Here is an 18,219-nt window from a genome sequence, read left to right as displayed (position 1 = left end):
CTCTGTGAAAGGAGACAGAGGGAAAAGGTGGAGGGGAAGAGACTGGGGGAAAGGTGACAGGGGGAGGATGTGTGGGGGTGGTGGTTAACAGAAACTGGAAAAAACGATGTTAATGCCATCCGGTTGGAGGATGCCCAGACCGAAGATGAGGTGTTGTTCCTCCAATTTACAGGTGGTCTCAGTCTGGCAGTGCAAGAACAAGCTTTGAAGTAAGGAAGTACCTGGAGGCCCTAACGATAGTTGGATTAAACAAGCCACAGATGGAATATTGTGGGAAGTTTTGTTCACCATACCCTCAAAAGCACGCAATTGCATTGGAGAGAGTGCAGGGGGGATTCACCAGGATGTTGGGATGTAAAAATTCAGATTTGAGGAGAGATTGGGCAAGGCTGGGTTTTGTTTTCCCTGGTGTGGAGGAGGCCTTGATTGAGGTGTACAAAATGATGAGGGACAGAGACTGTTAATAAAAGGAAACTTTTTCCCATTAAAGAAGTATGTAAATCTAAAGGACAGGTTTAGACTAAAGGAAGTTTAGAAGAGATCTGAGAAAGAATGTTTTAATTCAGAAGGTGATTGGAATCGGGAAAGCACAACCTAAATAGACAATGGAAAGGGTACTCTCACAATGTCTATCATATATATTCTTGTAATAATCAATTTTTTGGGTCAAATTTGGGGGTTGACTTTTACACGGGTCATAGTTTTGTACAGTACATTTCCGATTATCCAAAAACTATTTCACCAAAATTCTCAATTTTTTTCGGCGCAAACATGATGTCACAAGTTGAAAAAAAATCTTTTCTTAAATTATGCATTATCTTATTTTATAAGCAGAGATCGCGATGTTTTTTTTTGGTAAGAATTAAACATTATTTCATGCTTGAAAACCTGCCGGTTTTTTTTATTGTTGTTTAGCCATTGATACAAGTTTTCTGCTGATGCCGCTGGACTGCTTAAAGCAATTTCTCAGTTATCCAAAATATCTGGTTAACCGAAAAATGTCCGGTCCCAAGCATTCTGGATAATCGGAAACGTACCTGCATTGTTAGTTTGAAAACCACTGCTTTAATTGTACCTAATTAACTTATAGCACAGTTTCATAACTCCAAAGGAAATTGGCCAATGACAATTTTTCTCAAGCAAAATATTTCAGTTACAATTGGGTCTAGAGCAGTGGTTCTCAACCTTTTTCTTCCCACTTTAAGTAATCCCTTACTAATCACACAGCACCTATGGCATAGGGATTACTTAAAGTGGTATGTGAGTGGAAAGAAAAAGTTTGAAAACCACTGGTCTAAAGAGTAATTGATCTACAGTTATTATCCATATTAAATCCTTCATTAGTCCCATCACTAATCTCCTTTGTTCATAATCTAGCATCTAAAGAAGATGATTTTACCTCAGAATATAATACTAAGGGATTGGGTTTTGTTGGACCCTTACATTAAATAAACCAAAACAGATCACAAATTTGGTTAGAATAATCTGATTACAATAAGTAAATGGATTGAAAAAAATCTTATTCATTGAGAAAGTGAACTCTTAACAGAAGAATTTCTGGTTATAGTTGTACATTTTAGAAAACTATAGGCCATGCATACATTTAATCACACCACTGTTGGGTGAGACTTTTGCTGCCAACACTGAGCTCTGGAACTTGTAAGCATATTGGAATATTAAAAATAGGTACAGAAATAAGCTTCCCAGTCATTCAGGCCCACTCCACCATTCCCCAGGTTCATGCTTAAGGACATCCTTTTGGGCCCAAAAAAACCCTAATATATTTCAGTCAGTTCCCTGTTTTATTTCTTTGCAAACTGGCATTGATAGACCATTATGAACCCCAATTTTCAGGTAGAAATTTCACAGTAATTCCTTATTGAATTTATTAGTGGTGATCATATATTTATGAGTCCTGGTTCTCTCTGTACCCTTGAGTCAAAAGAAATGAACTTGTCATTCCTGATTGTTAGGATAAGGTTTGAAGGTGGTGCAGCAGTTTAATTACTGGATTAATATTCAGAGCTCAAATCCCCAGTGTAGAAGCTGTAGAAATTACATTACATTCTGTTCACAATCAAGAATTTAATAGCCTTAGAAGTAAAGATGATGAGAAAACTTGATGTAAAAACCCATTAGGTTCATTAATATCCTGACTTCTTCCTTCATAGACTTAAAAGTTACACAGGACAGAAACATGCTCTTCAACCAAGAGACCTACCTGAGTTCATCCCATTTGCCTGTGTTTGTCCCAATGCATGTTTCTTCTTTAAATGTATTATTAACTTTGTAATTGTACCCAACTGCCAATTACTCTAGCAGCTCATTTCATATATGCACCACCCTCTGTGTGATTAATGTGAATCCCTGATCCTCATATCTTTCCTCCAGTTTTATATTCCACTAACCTGAAAAAAAAGACTGAGTCTCTCTATTCTATCTATGGCCCTCATAAACACCTCAGCCTCTTGAATACCAGGGACAAAAGTCCCAGCCTTTCCACTCTCTCCTTATAATTCAAGCTCTCCAGTTCAGGAAACTTTCCTGTAAATCTTTTCTGCAATCTCTCCAGCTTAATACCATGTTTCCGACAGTGTGACAAGCAAAGCTCCACACAATACTCCAAGTAGAGGCTAACCAATGATTTGTACAACTGCAGCATGAAGTCCCAATTCCTATACTCAATATCTCAGCCGATGAAGGCAAACATATACTCCTTCGCTACGCTGTTTAACTGAGCTGCTATCTTTGGGGACTTATACCTTGAGGTCTAGTTGTTTAGGGCCCTGCCACTCACAGGTCTTGGGAGGAAATCTCCCAACCTCAGCTGGTCTGGTCTCTTTGTGACTCCAGATCCACCAATGAGGTTGGCTGTAAACTGGCCTATGTGATGCTCCAACAAACCACTTAGCACAAGGCAAATTAGGGATGGGGAATGTGTTGGATAGCCAGATGACTGCAGATTCTGAAAAATAAATAAAAATTCCAAATTCTCGTGTTATTCCAGAACATTTTTTTTTTCACTTTTTCTTTTCCTGACAATCTTTTCAACAATACAGAGATGGGGACTTTGCATGGTGTTGCAGGTGTGATCAAATCAAGACTCCACAGTTCTAACTTGTCAGTGGAATTAATATCACAAGTGGATTATGACATACTGTCAATGACAAAAATGAAAGGTGGTGCATATCAGGAAAGGGCAACCATTTAAGAAAAAGTGACTGAGAGGAAATTTAACAAATGCCTTTTAAATGATGCAGGGTCCTGAATGAATGAATGAATGCAAGGGGAATGCTTCCACTCATGGGGAAGAATGGAACTCAAAGTTGTCAAAATAAGAAATCCAATCAGAAGAAACCTAAAAAAGTGGTGTGAATGTGAAATTCTCCATCAACAGGCACGTCATAGTCCTAGAGCGATGAAGCACAGAAACACGCCTTTTGCCCTGCGTATCACAGGCCATTGGCCATCCATCTACACTACATTCATCCTATTTTTAGTCTCCCTACATTTATATAGAATCTGCTTTCCAGATTCTGCCACTCAGGGGCAATTTTCAGGAGCCAATTAACCGACCAACATTCCAAGCATATCTTTAGGTTGCAGGTAGAAACAAGAACTCCTAGGGGAACCCACACAATCGTAGGCAGTACAAGGAACTCCCACACAGACAGCACTGGAGGGCAGGATTGAATTCCGGCTCCTGGAGCAATAAGTGAGCAGCTGCACCTTGTGCCTAACTGAAGCAATTAGAATAGGTGCATTGGAAGAGAAATTGCACATGCAAACGAGGGAGAAGGAAATGAAGGCTACACAGTTAGATGAGGAGAAGCAAGTGGAGCCTGAAATGCAAAATAGCCACTGGCACGGACTCGAGGGCTAAATATCCTGTTTCTGTACTACATAACCAATGGCATCCAAAGGAGGACTGTTGATGGGCAAATGATTTTCCAGTGGACTTTTAGTTTTATCCAGGCATTTCACACTTTTATTAACTGCGCCATCATTCTTTCTGCTCAGAAATTCTTCTTTAATTAGACAAATCATTTCCCATAGTCAGGTGTCCAGCATAAGGAGGCAAAACAATTTTAATTTACTCATATTTCCCTTGAAACACTGAACGAGGGGGATTTAACCCTTCAAGTCTCTGCCATCTTGAGAGTAATCCAATTCCCCTATTTATTTCCCTGTAGCTCACATGCCCTTTAACATCCATCCGATTCTTTTTCCAGTCACCTACCCAAGGGCCAATTTACAATCACCAATTAACGTAACCACCAGCATATGTCTGGAATACAGGAAAAAACCAGAACTCTGTTGTTCATGGGGGAAATGTGTAAACTTCCCACACAAAACACTGGTGGTCAGGATCAAAACGCCAGCACTGGAGCCGAGAGTTTTGCCCAGTGTTGCCTGTAGTGCCAAGAGTTGCTAATCTTAAAGGTATCGTAAAAGTAACAAGGAAAGCACTTCTTCACACAAAGAGGACTAGAAATCTGAAAATTTCTCCCACAACCTCCTATAAGTAGTTAACAGTGGGGTTCAATCGTAGACCCATAGAAGCACTTTGGATGGAGATAGAACCTTTGGCCCACAATGTCTATGCCAGACATAACCCTTTATTTCCTACAGGTGTTGTGTGACCTGCTGAGTTTTCCCAGCACTTTTATGCATTGCACTACAATCTGCAGACTTTCCTGTTTAAATCCAATCATCAAGCTGTCACATGCTAATCCTACATTCCTGTCATGTAATTCTCCATTCATTCACATCAGCTCTGCCCAGATTCTACCGCTCACCCCAACAGTAGAAGAATGGGATATGGGAGGAATCCGGAACACCCCGAGGAAACCCACATGGTCTCTAACTCTACACAGGTGGCACCTGAGTTCAGGATCAAATCCAGGTCACTGCAGGAGTTGTGAGGCAGCAGGTCTGCTAGCTGTGCCACCGTGCAACTTTAAAATCAAATATTCCAAAACTGATCGATTTTAGTTAGGTGTTTAGGGGTGTGGGTGGAATTAAGATGCAAAGCAGCTGTTGATTGGTGGTGCAGCCCCAAAGGGCTTATTTGTCTACTCCCATCTCCTCCTATCTCAATATTAATTATATTCCAGCATTCACTGCACAGTATAAGTAAGAGTCAAAGTGTAGGGATACATCTAAATGTGTTAGCATTAGCTATTTATGCCTTGGATGACTTAATATTCAGCAAATGCTGTTCTTGGTTGTAGACGGTCATTAAGAATCATGTCTAATAGTTAAGCCTGCAGTGGAATTATCTTGTGAAGAAGACATCCATCTGTGGTAGAAGGCAGTCAGATAAGTAAGTGCATCATTATAAGTGTGAATGATGCATGGGTAAGGCAGAGTGATGGAATGTGACAGAGTCCAAATGGAAGCATTGGGCACTCGGATTCACATGTTTATAATTAATGTTGTCACTGATTGCTACCTTCAGCATAAATGTTCAAATTAAAAAGGGCAGTGGCCCCAGGCAGCTATTAGCGCACTCTCTGACTCTAAGTGTTGTATTAAATTGCTGTTTTCTGGCCACAAGCTAACCATCTTAGTAGCTGGTATCTTTTGTGATTGTAAAGTTAAATTGCCATAATAGCTTTAAAAAATATTAGACTTTTATTCACAGTTGGCCACCGAACTTGCTTACTTCAGCTTTTGAAACTACTCATACGAATTCCATTGTAGAATTAGAAAGAATGTAAAGGAGAGAAAGAGACTGGTCATGCTAACATACCTATGCCAATCTTATGCTCCACTCAAGAAGCCTTCATTCCTACCTTATCTCCTTGCTTCAGAAACCTTCTTGCTCCTTCAAAGACATCAAAATCATTCATGTCAACTATTCCTTGCAGTAGGGAGTTCCATGTTTTGATAAAGGGGGTCTTCAAAAGTAAACTTTTTCTCTTTCCACAGATGCTGCCTAACTTGCTGAGTATTTCTAGTGTCCTTTGTTTTCATTTCAGCTCTCGAGTGGGTGAAGCAGGATTATGTTTTCCGCTCCACATTCTGATCATTGGGTTCTGCAGTGATCATCCTGCAAAGTTTATCTCTTAAAATTGTCATGAGCCTTTTCTAAAACAAATTAATAACATTGTTACAGTGAGTACAGTAAAACCTCCAGTATCCGGCACCTACAGGATTGGTAGAAACTGGATAAGTAAATTTGCCATTTGCTTGAGATTGAGTGTAATGTGGATTGGCAAACTGACCACTAGGGGATGACAACTTTCAACTTTTGTACTTCTTACTTATTTATTTTCCGCAATTTTTTTTAGCTGGTTGCTTGAGGCTACCGGCTGCTTCAGAACGATAATTGTGCGATGAGATAGGTAGAGTAAATGATGTAATAGTCAGAGACCATCTGGGAAATAGCAATCATAGTATGATTGAATTTCTCATTCAGATGGAAGGGGAAATAGTTAGAACAAAGGAAATAAAGGAGAGTATAAAATTGAAGGCACAGGTGTACAAAGCTGCAAAGAGCAGTGGGAAACTGGAAGATTGGGAAAACTTTAAGAGACAACAAGGGGTTACAAAACGGGTAATAAGAAATGGGAAAAAGGATTATGAAAGTAAATTGGCACAAAATATAAAAACAGAAAGCAAAAAATTTTATAAATATATAAAATGGAAGAGGGTGGCCAGAGTTAACATAGGACCCTTGGAGGATGAGAAAGGAAAACTGGTAGCAAAAAATGAGGAAATGGCCGAGGCATTAAATAAATATTTTGTGTCAGTCTTCACGGTGGAAGACACGTCCAGCATGCCCAAATGCAGAGTTAAGGATGCGAATGTTGGGGAGGGCCTTGATAAAATAGTTGTTACAAAGGAAGTAGTGATGGAGAAACTAATGGGACTAAAGCCAAACAAATCACCTGGTCCTGATGATATGCATCCAAGGGTTCTGAAAGAAATGGCAGAAGTTATAGTTGATGCATTGGTGGTCATATACCAAAATTCCTTGGATTCTGGGCAGGTCCCGGCAGACTGGAAGACAGCAAATATCACGCCACTTTTTAAGAAGGGATGTAGGCTGAAGACTGGAAATTATCGGCCATTAGCTTGACGTCCGTAGTTGGAAAAATGCTTGAAGCTGTCATTAAAGATGAAATAGTGAAACTTTTGGAACATAAGGGTTCAATCAGGCAGACGCAGCATGGTTTTAGAAAGGGAAGATCTTGTTTGACAAACTTGCTAGGATTCTTTGAGGATATAATGGGTGCGGTGGATAGAGGGGAACAGGTTGGTGTTGTCTATTTGGATTTCCAGAAAGCGTTTGATAAGGTGCCGCGCAAGAGACTTATCAGTAAGTTACAGGAAAGTGGAGTCCGGGGGAAGTATATTGGCCTGGATTGAAAATTAGTTGTCTGACAGGAAGCAGAGAGTCGGGATAAATGGGAGTTTTTCAGGTTGGCAGAGAGTGGTAAGTGGGGTGCCGCAGGGGTCGGTGTTAGGCCCACAACTGTTCATCATTTACATTGATGACTTGGAGGAGGGGACAAAATGTGGTGTAGCCAAATTTGCGGATGACACCAAATTGAGTGGAAGAGCAAATTGTAATGAAGATGTGGAGAGTCTGCAGAGGGATATAGTTAAGCTGGATGAGTGGGCAAAGGTCTGGCTGATGGAGTACAATGTTAGTAAGTGTGAGGTTATCCACTTTGGCAAGAAAAATAAAAGAGCTGAATATTATTTAAAGGGTGAAAAACTACAGCATGCTGTTGTGCAGAGGGACTTGGGAGTGCTTGTGCATGAATCGCAAAAAGTTAGGTTGCAGGTGCAGCAGGTTATTAAGAAGCCAAATGGAATGTTGGCCTTCATCGCTAGAGGAATTGAATTCAGGAGTAGGGAGGTAATGTTGCAACTGTATAAGGTACTGGTGAGACTGCACCTGGAGTACTGTGTCCAGTTCTGGTCTCCATATTTGAGGAAGGATATACTGGCTTTGGAGACGGTCCAGAGGAGGTTTACTAGGTTGATCCCTGGGATGAAGGGGTTGACTTATGATGAAAGATTAAATCATCTAGGATTGTATTCGCTCGAATTCAGAAAAATTAGAGGAGATCTTATAGAAACATATAGGATTATGAAGGGTATGGTTAGGATAGATGTAGGAAGGTTTTTTGAGCTGGCCGGGGAAACTAAAATGAGAGGACTCAGTCTCAAGATTCGGGGAGTAGATTTAGGACAGAGATGAGGAAAAATAGTTTTTCCCAGCGAGTAATGAATGTTTGGAATTCTCTAACCAGGGAAGTGGTTGAGGCTGCCTCATTAAACATATTTAAAACTCAGTTAGATAAATTTTTACATGATAGAGGATGTAGGGGATATGGGGAAAAGGCAGGTAGGTGGAGTTAGGTCATAAATTAGATCAGCCATGATCTTACTGAATGGCGGAGCAGGCTCGATGGGCCATTTTTGGCCTACTCCTGTTTCTACTTCCTATGTTCCTATGTTCCTTCAACCAAATTGTTCAGAGTGAAGAGCACTACACTGAGCAGAGGTACTCACATGAGATAGGACACACTATTTAAATTCGCTGTCTTATCCAGCATCAATTTTTAATCATGCAAAATTTTCCTGACCCAAGTTCCCAGCCTAAAGTGACTTGGGTCACAGGCAGTCCTCAACTACATAACATCAGAACAGTGTTTGTCCCATGGTTATCATGAGAATCAAAAAGCATGGAAATTGGCCTTTTGGCCCATCAAGCTAATCCACTATTGTTCTTTCCACAACTTATCAACATCTTTCCTCCTCCCCAGTTTCTGCCACTTACCTATCCTATACACAAGGGCCAATTTGCAGCAACCAATTAACCTACCGAACCGACTGTCTTTGGAAGGTGGGCGGAAACCGGAGCACCCGAAGGAAACCCACACGGTCAAGGGGAGAATGTGCAAAATCAATACGCAGATGGCATTTCAGGTCAGGAATGAACCCAGGTCACTGGTATTGTGAAGCAGCAGTTCTACAAACTGCACCACTGTGCTGCCTGCCGTCCATGATTATGTGGGCATCAAAGGACACAAGTTGCAGCTCAAAACTAATTAGTAACCTCTCTTTCTCAGTGTATTCAAGGGTCTCAGACCTGAAAGACTACCATTTACTGTACATGTTCAACCCCTATTTGATTTTCCAAAATGCATGATCTTGTACTTGTCAGGATTAAGTTCCATCGGCCAACATTCTTCCCAACCCTTCATCTGATCTATATCCTGCTGTATCCTTTGACAACCTTCCTCATTATTACAACTCCATCAACTTCTATGTCATCAACAAACTTATTAATCATTACCTTCTACAGTCATATCCAAGTTGTAAATTTTTATCACAACCGACAAATGTCCCCATACTGCTACCTGCAGTATGCCGTGGATCACAAACTTCCAATCAGAAAAGCATCTTCTAACATCTGCCTGTCATCATCAACCAGTTTGGATCCAATTATCCTAATGTGGCTTAACCTTCTGGATCAGTCCATAACTGGTACAGAAATAATGTCTCACTAATGTCAATGTAGACAACATCCATTTCTCTGTTTTTATTTTGGACTTTAAAAATAACAATGTTAAAATATTGCAAGGGGCATTAAAGTTGACACAAATATTTATCATAAATGCATTGTCAAAGAGGATAGCCAGGATCAGTGAGAGGCCTTCATGAACAAATACTGGTGATATTATAAATAGTAATAAGGAAATGGCAGTCTTGCTGAAGAATTGCTTTTCATCAGCATGTACTGTACAAATCCCTAGGAAATTTATAATGCATGAGGGTCCTTGCTCACCAAGCTCCTGTGTGGGATATAAATGAAAGCCTTCTGTAGAACCATGTCTGTCAGTTCCTTCATCTTAATTTGATACATCCTCAATTAATCCAATAGTTCAGCAAATCACAATTGTCCTTTCATAAACTCTTGTTGTCCAGCTCAATCAAATTACTAAATATTTTGATACCTCTCATTCTTTGGCCAAATTAAAATATTCATTATTGGGAAGAGAACAACCTTTGCTCATACATGTTTTCTGAAAAAAATTGCACTGATCAAGTGGTAAGTCAGTGCCTGGAACATCATTAACTTCAATCGTAAATGTAATCAAAATCCCACTTGCATTTTCCTCTCTCCAGCTGCCTGATACACAATTAGTTCTTGCTATTTTTACAAGGGTACACAAGTATATCACTTTATGTAAATAAAATACAGTGAATACATTTTATAAAGTACAAACTTTGTACTTAAAAGAAAGTTGTGGTATAGGAGTCTCAAGAAAATTACTCAAAGCAGCCTCAAGGGCTATGTGTTCCTCAACAATTTTAACCCAAATAATGTTTTAACATTATCAACATGAATGTAGATATTGTAAAATCACCTTGGGCTTCACACTTGCACTCACAGTATAGACATGTACCCATTGAATCATTCCTGAAACACAGTTAACAAAGTTCTTTGAGTCACAACAACTATTTAACAAATATTCTAAGAATATTTAGGATTAAGGCCAGTAATTGTCCTTGATTGATAGAGTAGTACAAAGCAATTTTATTTTACATTGTCCCCAAGAGGCAAAACTGCTTCCCTATAGACCATTAATAAGCCTTCTCTGCATAAGATCAGCAAGGAAATCATTGTCCTACTAGACACATGCTTATAAGCGAGAGTTACTACACAGGCAAGGCATTTCCTCCACAAAAGACAGGCTTATCCATTCTACAAGGGAGTTATACATTTCAAGGCTAGACAAGTAACAAGAGTGTGGCTAAATTCTCAATAAGGCAGAATGGGGCCATTCAGAGGCCATGTGAAGAAGAATGGTTAAGCTAATTACTGATACCAGAGGGCCACCTGATAGGAAATGCTGGAGAAACTTGGGTTCCTTAACTTTTCAAAGGTGGCTCAGTAAATACAAGGGATCCTCACAAAAAATATATTTAGCATGGTAAACAGTATGGAAAGGTCACTGATCCAGTATGCCACTGTTGAGTTAAATTGGGATACTTGGCCAGAAAAGCTTAAAACACCCAATAGTAAACCTCTGCTGTCAGGAAGCTGTCTTTGAACAAAAATGACTAATAGGTAAATCAGGTGTAGAGTTTAGGATCCTAGGATCTTTAAGAACAAATGAGTTGATTTACCTTCCTCCATGTTTTTGTCCCTTGTTAAGTTGGGCAGCATCTGTGGAGAGAAGCAGAGTTGACGGTTTAGGTCAATACCCTCTAATTGACCTGAAGCATAAACTCGGTTTCTCTATCTACTGATGCTGCCTGAGTTTAGTGTTTCCATCATCTCCTGATTTTATTTCAGATTTCTTGTAACTGCACTTTTTTACAACTTGTTCCTAGTTTTCTATAAATCTTTTGAAATTTTCTCAAAATCAACACCTGACACAAATTAAGGTTCATTTGCATATTCTTTTTTAAAATGTCCTGTACACAGTTTTTCTTATTGTCACTAGGAAGGAGATTTGTTTAATCCATTGTTATAGGCCCAGAGGAGCCCAAAACCCAGCAGCAATAAAAATTCACCAAGACAAATGGTTACTTAAATAAAAGTAGTTTTTAATTTTCTTTAAACATAAAAACAGGATCAAACTTTAACTTATTAGTATTAAATTAACCCCCTTCTAATTCTAAGCACACCTGTGTGTAATGTGTGTATAAGTTCAGAAAACTTCTTTGATTCACAGTCTCACTTCTCACTCCTCCAAGTTCACTGGTATCAGGCAATTCTTATACTGTGCACAGAATTTAACCTTTATGAATTTTCACCAAGCTCTGGTGTTCAAAAGTAACTAGTTACCACTCAGGAAGGTTCTCGTTGGTTTCAAAGATAGATTTGTTGCTCATTGGACACAAACAAACTGATTCCTCCAATCATCCACTTCTTCCTGAAGAAACTTGCCCCATCCTCTCTCTCTCTCTCTCTCTCTCTCTCTGCTTGCAAAACCACGTGATCTTCTTAGAACAGCAAACTGCATTCAGACAGATTGCAGCTCCGGACCCAATCTTCTGAGTCCATCATCTGTTGCTTTCATAACAATAATCCATTACTCCACAGCCTGTCCAATTAACACCTACTTATGAAGTCTATAGGCATTCTTCAAAGCTTTTGCAAAAGCACTCGGAGCCTGGACTGTTTGGCTTGAGCCGAGCTCTGGCATTTTAAATGAGATCTGTCTTGTGAACTGTTTGTATTTGTTTGTGACCTACACTATCCCCACAATCTATCTCCTTCAAAAGCATATCTATGTACAATATAAAATCTGATATAATCCATCACACCATCAAATCCATGATATCATATCACCTTCATTGACATTGCATTGACATTTTAGTGATCTGGATGAGCACTTAAGGCCATAAGAAGCAGGAGTTGATCAGGTGATGACTGAAAACCATTCTGCCATTATGCAAAATCATGTCTGACCCTTTACTTCAGTGTGACTTTCACTATCCATCTCCATTTCACTTGACTCCCTTAATTGTTTACAAAAAATAGACATGCATTGATGTTGTGCCTTCCACAACTTATGGCTATGTTAAAATGGTTTATTAGCAATTTTCTTGCAATTTACAGAATACCTGAGCACTTATTTGCAAGATCCCACAACCATCAAGGTGAAAATGATTTGATAGTCTGTTTTATTTACCATATATTTTGGCATGCAGGTCGAGTAGTGAAACCCCAAAAAAACTCTCAAAAAATGGGGGTTGACCTATTTTACAGATATACTTTTGATACCTTAAATTCAACTCAAAATTTAATCCACGCTGATCCGGCATATAAGTCAACCCTTGAAAAACCAAAAAGAAAATGACTGTGACAGATGTTCATTGAGATTTTTATTGAAAACAACTACACAATTAGCACCCTTCAAAATTGCTATCTTTGTCTGAAAACAACAACACATTTAGAAACCTTCAAAATCCCTCTCGCCATCATCATCTGAAGCAAAGATGGCAGCAAGTACATCCATACTCTCACTGTTTAAACAGTCATCACATGGGTCCCAGTCTGTATCTGATGAGGTGGTTTCAGCTTCATCGTCAATGTCCCACAATAAATCTTCCCATCAATTGAACAAGTGATACCGCACTTTTTAAACGATTTTTATCAGTCTCTAACTTTTCCCATGCCTTGAGCATGAAGTTACACAGCACCTCGTGATGCAACACGCATTATCCCTCCTTTTGTAAATGACTTTTCTGCACTCAACATCCGTGTATTCCATTCCTTGCGCACACGGTCTTTGAATGGGTTTTTCAAGCAGACATCGGGAGGTTGCAATATAGACATCAAACCACCCAGGATAACCGCCATGTAAGTACTATGTAGTGCTAATTTACTTTTACTGTTCTCAGTTAAGTGGCTATAAAACATATCCCAGACCAGCAAACTCTATTTGTGTAAACCACCTGGCTGCCTGTTCCATGTATTATCTATCCATAGTTTTACACCATTTTCAATCAACCATCCTTTTTCATGAAAATGTACAAAATGCCTGCCAGAAATTTTATTTTCGGTTTAATTTTGCGCTTGAAGAATACCATGGGTCTTAACTTTGTCCCGTCGGTCATGCGCAATAACACCATGGGAAACCTGGCTTGATCTTCTGGTTTGCACAATTTTAATACCTTTCTATTGCCTATTCTGTCAAAATTCATGGGGGTTTTGTCCACGTTTCCCATATTTACCAACGCAAACTGGCATTTCTGCCAGTTCCGTGTAATAAACTGGTGAAAAGTTACAACTTTATGATCAAGATCTTTTAGTAGTTTCTGAGCAATTTTTGTTTCTTGGTGTAATACCAGATTTTTCCTGTTCATGAAATGATTGCACCGGCTGACTGTAGCCTCAAAATCATCACCGAGGTCTGGGTGTGACTTTGTCCACTGCAGTGCAAATGTTGTTATTTTATTTTGGGTGACTATGTAGCAATCTTGCCTCCGTTCACGTCCCCATTCTGCAACCTGGTTTTCCAACTCTGGCCAACGAGTAATTCCTTTTCTCAAAGAACATTTGCCTTTTTTGTATTTTTCTTAAAGTCTCTTCTGTCTTCTTCCAGTCTCTTACCAACTTCTCATCCACATCAAATTTTCTTGCAGCAGCTCAATTGTTGGGTTTCTTGGCCATTTTTGTCACTTTCAACTTAAAGCTTGCTTCATATTTTCATCATGAGCTGTGTTGTGTCGATAGACTCTCTATAATAACAATCACCTCCACCCAATGTCCAGCAGATAAATCCACGTAATCTATCAGGGCTGACGTATACTCTGGTCAATGGCCCAGAGCTTTGGGGGTCGACTTGTTCACCGGTCAATGGGGTACCTCAGGCAGCCAGAAAAAAGGGTTGACTTAAATGCCAGATATACCATAAAACCCTTAAAATGAGGCTGAAAAAGGGGGTCGACATACGCCGGTTGACTTATACGCTGAAATATATGCTATAAGTCATAGGGTCATACAGAGAGGCTTTGGAGAGGATGTATAATTTCTTCAAGAAGGCAGGCATACCTTGAAGAAGGCTCAAGCATAAAATGTTGCTTTAGCTTTTATGGTTGCTACGAGACCTGCTGATTTCCTCATGCATTTCTGTGTTTTTAGTAAAACCACAACAGACTTTTGTGTTTTACTCCTTTCACTAGGGTCCTGTCTAGATTAGATAGTACTAGCTTTAAGAAGAAGTTGGACAAACAAAGTATTTTTTTCTGGAGCGTTGGAGGTTGAGAGTGACCTGATAGAAAAATTACGAAAGGGTAGATAATCATAGTCCTTTTCCTGGGGTGGAAATGTTAAATTTTAAAAGCCATAGGGTAAGAGGGGGAAAGTTTAAAGGAGATTTGCAAGGCAAATGCCTGGAACAGAATCAGAATTTATTGTCATAACAAGTCATTAAATGTGATGTTTTGCAGGAGTATCAAAGTGCAAACATTCATATTATAACCATCTTACGACAATTACTATTAAAAAAATTTAAATAATAGTGGACGAAAAGTAAGGCAGTGTCTTTGGTTCATTAATTATTCAGGAATCTGATGGCAGCGGGAAAGAAATTGTCCTTGTGCCGTTGAGTGCTCGACTTTAGTCTCCTGGCGAGCCTTCTTTGTGATTGCATTAATATGGAGGCTCCAGAACAGATCCTCAGAAATGTTGACACACAAAAATTTGGTTCTTGACCCCCTCCACCACTGAGCCCTTGATGAAGGCTGGGTCATGTTCCCCTAGCTTCCTCCTGAAGTTCACAAACATCTCCTTGGTTTTGCTGACGTTGAGTGCAATGTTGTTGGTGTGACACCATTCAACAAGCTGATCCATCTCCCTCCTGTACACTTCCTCATTGCCATTTGTGAAAATTAAATTCTTTAAACATAAAAACAGGATCAAACTTTTCTTATTACTATTAATTTAACTTAACCCCCTTTTAATTCTAAGCGCACGTGTATGTAATGTGTGTATAAGTTCAGAAAACTTCTTTGATTCACAGTCCAATCTCACTTCTCACTCTTCTAAGTTCACTGGTATCAGGCAATTCTTAAACTGTGCACAGAATTTAACAAAATGGTTACTGCTCAGGAAGGTTCTTGTTGGTTTTCAGACAGAACTTTGTTGCTCGTTGGAGACACACAAACTGATTCCTTCCGATCAGCAACTTCAGTGTCTTGCTGAAGAAACTTGCCCTATCAGAGTTTTCCAGATGATAACCTCTTTCTTTCAGGTTACCAAGAGTTCCTTTTCTGTTCCCCTTATCTCAGGCAAAACATTATACAGCCAGCCATCGCCTCTTGTATGGACCACAAGGGCTTTGAACAAGCTGAACTCAGAACTCACAACCCGTCTTCAAAATTGGGTTTTAGATAAGCTTCCAAAAGCCACTGCAGAAAACCCACAGTCTCTCTCTCTCTCTCTCTCTCTCTCTGTCACACTTAGGGAAAAATTGTTTTGGCTCTCTCTGCTTGCAAAACCACATGACACTCCTAAAATAGGACACTCCACCAAAAAAGCTTGCTGACTCCCAAAATCAATTCATGAGAGACCTTATCAGTTTCCAGAGATGGGCCCTTCCATTTGCACTTCGTTGTGAAAATCTCCAGCACAGGAGTTCATTGTCTTTGCAGACTTATGCATAAATCTTGCACTTTAAAATGAGATCTGTTTTGAAGTGTTTGCATTTGTTTGTGATCTAACTAAAACTCCACAAATTAGCTTCCAAAAACATAACTATACATAATATAAAATATAACATAATTGTCACACCAGCACTGAGGGAATAATGATACTGAAGGCCCAGTTATAGTGGATGAAGAGCAGAAGTATTTATGAATTATTATTTTTGAGGTGATCCAGAGCCAAGTGTAGAGCCAACAATATTGCTTCTGCTGTGGAGCAATTGAGACAATAGGCGAATTGCAATAGGTCTAGATTTTTACTTAGGTATGTGTTAATTCTGGCCATTACCAGCCTCTCAAAGTATTTAATCGCAGTAGAGGTTAGTGCAACTGGGCGATAGTCATTGAGGCAGCTCACTCTACTCTTCTTGGGCTCCGGGATGATTGATGCCCTTTTGAAGCAGCTGAGAATGACCGACTGCCACTGTGAGAGGGTGAAAATATCCGTGAACACTGGCTAATTGGTTGGTGCAGATTTTCAGTACCCAGCCAGATTACACCATCAGGACCTGACACCTTGTGAGGGTTCACCCTCTTGAATGATACACTGATGCCGCCCTCAGAGACAGATATCACAGGGTCCTTACCCATTTCAGATATTCTTGTAGGTACTGTTTGGCTCTTCTCAAAATAGACATAGAAGGTGTTCAGCTCAGCAGGTAATGAAGCATCATAGCCATCAATAGCTTTCACCTTTGCTTTGTAGGCTGTAATGGCCTGCACTCCCTGCCATAGCTGGTGTGTATCTGTCTCTGTCTCTGTCTCCTCACTATGATTGACCGCTCCACAAGGTAGCCAGAGGCGGTCCTGCTGGCCGATACAACCACCGAGACTTGCTTCAGGGAACTGATTAACACCTAGGTGTCAAGGTTCAGAGCATCGGACCATATGACCTCTTTTAGAGGTACACAGTTCACTTCAGGGCTCTAGGCAGCACTGGCCAATTTGTTGGGAACCCAGCTCCACCATACCATGGCTTACCACCCGCAGGCCAATGGGTTGGTGGAGCAGTTCCACAAGCACCTAAAGGCTCAGCTCAAGGGATCGAACTGGGCAGATGACTTACCCTGGGTCCTCATGGGGATCTGCACTGCATTGAAAGACTTCAATGCCTCTGCAGCCAAGATGGTATAAGGCACACCGTTGGTAATACCAGGGGAGTTCTTGGCCATCACCAAGGACCTGGAGGACCCCATGGCCCCCTTGACTAAGCTGAGGGAAGAACTGGGCACTCTAGGACCTCCACAGCCTCCACCACAAGGCCAGGCCAAAACCTACATCCCCAAAGACTTACAAACCTCCAAGAACATTTTCATTTGGATGGGGGCACACTGAACACCTCTGCAATGACCATATGAGGGGCTGTATAAAGTAATTAGACACAACAGGTCGACATGTGTGGTGGGGACCACCTCAAATCAGCACATCTGGACATTAGCCAACTAGTCTCCCTACAGTCCCTGCGTCGCAGAGGTAAGCTACTGAAAGTGGTGAACAGCGCTCCAATTGCTGGTTCTGGGGTGGTGTCATGTAGCGGCCCACTAACCAGGATATGACCAGGTACACAAAATGGCCAATGAACATGGCAACCACGCAGATCCTGCGAGGGCCAATGACCTTTGCCCCAGATGATCACTCACACACCGGGGAAAAGCGAGCAATGGTGGGAACGCCACCCGGTTGAAGATTGGTGCTGCTGCGATTTCACTCCCGACGTCAGCAGTGGGGAATGAATATAAGCAGAGCTGCCAGTGCCATAAATCAGTCTTTGACTTCGACTCCTCGTGTGTGTGTCTTCCTTCCATACTAAAAGGCATTTAGACAGACACATGAACAGTAGAGAATTGGAGGGACAAAGAGCATGTGCAAGCCAATACGCAGTTTAAATTGGTTTCATGGTTAGCACAGACATCGCAAGCTGAAAGCACCTGTTCCTGTTCTTCATCACTCCATGTTCCAGCACAGAAACAGATCTTTGGCCCATCCTGTCTCTGCTGCCCATTGTACCTACCTACACTAATTAATTTACCC

At 40.5% G+C, this 18,219-nt stretch overlaps 1 protein-coding gene across 21 annotated transcripts in view; it reads left to right on the top strand.

Moving 5' to 3' along the window:
* Positions 1-18,219, top strand: part of znf516 (zinc finger protein 516) — a 283,926-nt gene that overhangs the window by 212,081 nt on the left and 53,626 nt on the right. The window lies entirely within an intron of this gene.

The sequence above is a fragment of the Narcine bancroftii genome, chromosome 2 (assembly GCF_036971445.1).
Source record: "Narcine bancroftii isolate sNarBan1 chromosome 2, sNarBan1.hap1, whole genome shotgun sequence".
Lineage (NCBI taxonomy): Eukaryota > Metazoa > Chordata > Chondrichthyes > Torpediniformes > Narcinidae > Narcine > Narcine bancroftii.
This window is presented reverse-complemented; position numbering and strand designations above follow the sequence as displayed.